A 5,307-nucleotide genomic window follows, 5' to 3' on the forward strand; every position below is an offset into this window, starting at 1 on the left:
ACTACAAACCTTCTTCCAGCCAGAAAAATAGCCATTAACCATTACTCTCTGTTTCCTATCCCTCAGTCAATTTTGTATCCATGTTGCTACTGTCCCTTTTATTCCATGACATATAATTTTCCTCACAAGTCTGTTGTGTGGCACTGTATCAAATGCCTTTTGGAAGTCCATGTACACCACATCAACTGCCTTGCCCTCATCAATCATCTCTGTTACCTCTTCAAAAAACGCCAGCAAGTTAGTTAGACATAATTTTCCTTTAACAAATTCATGCTGACTCTTCCAGTCAATCTACATTTTTCCATATGACTATTAATTCTATCCCGAATAATAGTTTCTAGAAGTTTCCCCACCACCGAAGTTAAACTGATTGGTCTGTAATCGCATGGCAGACCTTTACAACCTTTTCTGAACAAGGGCGTAAGGTTTGCAATTCTCCAGTCCTCTGGCACCTCCCCCGAATCCAGGGAACATTGAAAGGTTATTGCCAGTGCCTCTGCAATTTCCACTTTCACTTCCTTCAATATTCTTGGATGCATCTTATCTGGTCCCAGTGTCTTATCAACTTCAAGCACCAACAGCTTATCCAATACCTCCTCCTTATCAGTTTTAAACCCTTCTAGTGACTAAGTTTCCTCCCCTGTCACCATGGCCTGGGCAGCATCTGCCTCGTAGATAAAGACAGATGCAAAATATTAATTTAAGACCTCAGCCATGCCTCTTGCCTCTTATGTGTAAATCCCCTTTTTGGTCCCTAATCGGCCCTACTCCTCCTTTTACCACACTTTTACTATTGATGCGCTTGTAGAATACTTTGGGATTTCCATTTGTGTTGGCTGCCAGTCTTTTTTCATAATCCCTCTTTGCTTCCCATATTTGCTTTTTCACATCCCTCCTGAACCTTCTATATTCAGTTTGGTTCTCAATTGCGTTTACTACCTGACACCTGTCGCAGCACACTTTTTCTTCTTTAACTTAATTTCGATCTCCTTTGTCATCCAGGGAGCTCTGGATTGGCTTGTCCTACCTTTCCCTTTTCGGGGAACATAACAAGACTGTGTCCAAGCCACCTCCTCTTCGAAGGTAGCCCATGGTTCAGCTACTGTTTTTCCCACCAACCTTTGGTTCCAGTCTATCCGACCCAGCTCCGTTCTTGCCCCAATGAAGTCCGCTCTCTGTCAGTTGCAGCATGGTTGCTGTTACTCTCGATCATTTCCTGCCAGGTGGATAAAGGTGACATTCGTCTCCTTCGCACGGCTTTTACTTCTTTTGTCCGTGTGAGCCGTCTGGAAGCCCTCTGAGGAAGAGCGTTCCTGTGACGAGTAGAAGGTTCAGTGGTACGCTCACCTCTGCTTTTTGTTGTTCATGGTGATAGGCTGCTACCCAGATGCAGCGGTTGTGGTGAGCTGGCTGGAAGCTGCAGAGTGATTGGTTCGTCGACCATCAACGTAGTTGGAGGTAGGGGCTTCTCGGACTGGACATTCTCTGGGTACCACTTCCACTGGAGGTAATCTCATGGGTGGTAGGTTGGTCTGGCCACTGGGAATTTCCGGGACCTGGAATGATAATGGACAACTCTGCTCCACAAAGAGAGAAGAGAGAGCGAAGGTGAAAACCAAGTCTTTAGTGTTTGAGTACTCAGAAATGTGCTGTTCTGGCTAGCTAACGACAGGGGTAGTCTTGACATCCTCTGCCCTTGTTCTGCTTCTGATTTTTTATTTAAACCTGAAGCAATGCTGTATCCCAAAAAATCTTTACCTGCGGAGACTCTAATTTAGTGACTGTTCTCAGCCTTGGGTGAGTCCCAGTGGAGTTGGAAGTATGGAACTGTGATCCATGTTGAAGATTTTAAAGTGTGGGTACAGCTTTAAGAGCTTACAGGCTTCCAAGATGGCATCGCCATTCACTGCGGAACAATGGATTTCCCATGATTGCCGGCTTTGGTGGGCTTCACAAAATGGCAGCACCGTGCTTCGGGAAGAATTTTCAACAATGGCTGCGTGAGTCAGCGGTCTGCCAACTTGATTTAATCAGCAATGTAGCGTTGCAAGTAGTGAGACGTTTGAATGAACGGCAAGCATGCTGTTTAAGGATTCAGGCTGGTCCCGAGGTTCCTGAGAGCTGAGTAAATTAATTATTCATTTGTTTTTTTCCTGTTCAACTCAGAGGCCATGTTGAGGCTGGGAATCAGGATTCACAGAATCACAGAATCACACAGTGCAGAAGAGGCCCTTCGGCCCATCGAGTCTGCACCGACACGTGAGAAACACCTGACCTACCTACCTAAGCCCATTTACCAACACTTGGCCCATAGCCTTGGAAATGTCATGACATACCAAGTGCTCATCCAGGTACCTTTAAAGGGTGTGAGGCAACCCGCCTCCACCACCCTCCCAGGCAGCGCATTCCAGACCGTCACCACCCTCTGGGTAAAAAGGTTTTTTCTCACATCCCCCCTAAACCTCCTGCCCCTCACCTTGAACTTATGTCCCCTTGTGAGTAACCCTTCAACTACGGGGAACAGCTGCTCCCTATCCACCCTGTCCATGCCCCTCATAATCTTGTACACCTCGATCAGGTCACCCCTCAGTCTTCTCTGCTCCAACAAAAACAACCCAAGTCTATCCAACCTCTCTTCATAACTTAAATGTTTCATCTCAAGCAGCATCCTGGTGAATCTCCTCTGCACCCCCTCCAGTGCAATCACATCCTTCCTATAATGTGGCGACCAGAACTGCACACAGTACTCCAGCTGTGGCCTCACCAAGGTTCTATACAACTCCAACATGACCTCCCTACTTTTGTAATCTATGCCTCGATTGATAAAGGCAAGTGTCCCATATGCCTTTTTCACCACCCCACTAACATGCCCTTCCGCCTTCAGAGATCTATGGACACACACGCCACGGTCCCTTTGTTCCTCAGAACTTCCTAGTATCATGCTGTTCGTTGAATACTTCCTTGACAAATTACTGCTTCCAAAGTGTATCACCTCACACGTTTCAGGGTTAAATTCCATCTGCCACTTATCTGCCCATTTGACTATCCCATCTATATCTTCCTGTAGCCCAAAACACTCAACCTCACTGTTAACCACTCGGCCAATCTTTGCGTCATCTACAAACTTACTAATCCTACCCCCCACATAGTCATCTATGTCATATTTATAAATGACAAATAATAGGGGACCCAGCACAGATCCCTGTGGTACGCCACTGGACACTGGATTCCAGTCACTAAAGCACCCTTCTGTCATCACCCTCTGTCTCCTACAACTAAGCCAATTTTGAATCCACCTTATCAAATTACCCTGTAGCCCAAGTGCATTTGCCTTCTTTATAAGTCTCCTATGTGGGAACTTGTCAAAGGCTTTGCTGAAATCCATATAAACTACATCAACTGCACTACCCTCAACTACACACCTGGTCACGTCCTCAAAAAATTCAATCAAATTTGTTAGGCATGACCTCCTCTGACAAAGCCATGCTGACTATCCCTGATCAAACCTTGCCTCCCCAAGTGGAGATAGGTTCTCTCCTTCAGAATTTTCTCCAATAGTTTCCTTACCACTGATGTGAGACTCACTAGCCTATAGTTCCCTGGCTTATCTCTACAACCCTTCTTAAATAGCGGAACCACATTAGCTGTTCTCCTGTCCTCTGGCACCTCCCCCGTGCCCAGAGTGGAATTAAAAATTTGGGTCAGAGCCCCTGCAATCTCTTCCCTTACCCCCCTCAACAGTCTGGGGCACAAATCATCCATACCTGGAGATTTGTCCACTTTTAAATCTGCCAACACCTCCAATACCTTGTCACTCCCTATATCAATTTGCTCAAGAACCTCACGGTCTCTCTCCCCGAGTTTGATACCTTCATCCTCATTCTCTTGGGTGAAGACGGACGTGAAGTATTCATTCAACACTCTAGCGATGTCCTCTGGCTCCACCCATAGATTGCCCCCTTGGTCCCTAATGGGCCCTACTCTTTCCCTGGTTATCCTCTTCCCATTGATATACTTATAGAATATCTTGGGATTTTCCCTACTTTTAGCAGCCAGAGCTTTCTCATATCCCCTCTCTGCTCTCCCAATTGCTTGCTTAAGCTTCACCCTGCACTTTCTGTACTCCACTAATGCCTCCGCTGATTAATGGCGGATTTCATTCAAGCAGCACTTCTGACTGAATTAGTGTAAGGGGCTTCTTACGAATGACTGCAGCCTGGAAGTGAAAAGGATTTAGCTCACCCTTGCAAGATATGAACTCTGCATGCCGAAGCTAGACCTCCAAGGGAGATTCTATGGAGTCTTCTGCTGCAGTAAAACTTCTGCCCTTAGCTTCCAGGCTCTTCTCTCTGGACTTTTCTGGTGAATTTTCTCAACACCTGCAGCTTCAATAGGGAGCTTCTTTCAGTTCAGAATCCATTGAAGATTTTCTTTTTCTTGGTCTTTCAACATTTCTGTGAGGATGAGGGTTTTTGGTCCGGAGCTGCCACCATGTTGGGATGGTGTTGGTTACCGAATGTGTCTGTTAAAGAAGTCTTTGTAGTCCTCTGTATGTTAACAGCATGTCTTTATTAACTACTTGTAACTATGGGCGGGATTTTCTGCACCCGCCTGTCGCCAGGATCTTCCAGTCCTGTCGCAAGTCAATGGAATTCTGTCTGGGGCACCGCCTTGCCCACGGCGGGTCCTGCCCACGATAGGGTCAGAAAATCCCGGCTTATATACCTATTAAAAAAACACTAAAATAAATTTGTTTCTCTTCCATATTCCCTTGTTCAAATTCTTTTTTTTTAAATGGATAATTGCTAGGCTGATAAAATGGCCAGTGCTAGTCACATGCTGGTAGTTCTGGAAGATTCTAAACCATTCCAATGGGCAAAGGTTAACTCATCAACCTCCTGGAATGTGACTTGCATTGCATGTACATTCCAGCCAAGCCAGGACAAAGGACTAGTAAACAAGTGTTGGCAGCAGACAGCGCTGGAAAAAGGCAGAGCTATATGTGACTCCTCATCTCCAATGTTGTGGTAATGGTTCCACAGCTACCTGCTCAAAATACAATGCGTTTTAACCAGTCTCCTTAAGGTACATAATTAGCTGAATGGTTTGACCTGAAACCACCCTATGACATGACCAATACTTGAGCTGTTTGACTTATTTTTATTACACAGCCTTTGAATTCTGGCTTCAGTTGTGGCTTAAGGTCAGAAGAGAAAATCAGACTCCTGGCTACCAGCTACTACTCTGTCTGCCATCTTCCATCAACGAAGCAACAGCAGAAGTGGAGCTCTGTCCAGGTTTAAATCG

The sequence above is a fragment of the Cetorhinus maximus genome, chromosome 8 (genome assembly GCF_964194155.1).
Source record: "Cetorhinus maximus chromosome 8, sCetMax3.hap1.1, whole genome shotgun sequence".
Taxonomy (NCBI): Eukaryota; Metazoa; Chordata; class Chondrichthyes; order Lamniformes; family Cetorhinidae; genus Cetorhinus; species Cetorhinus maximus.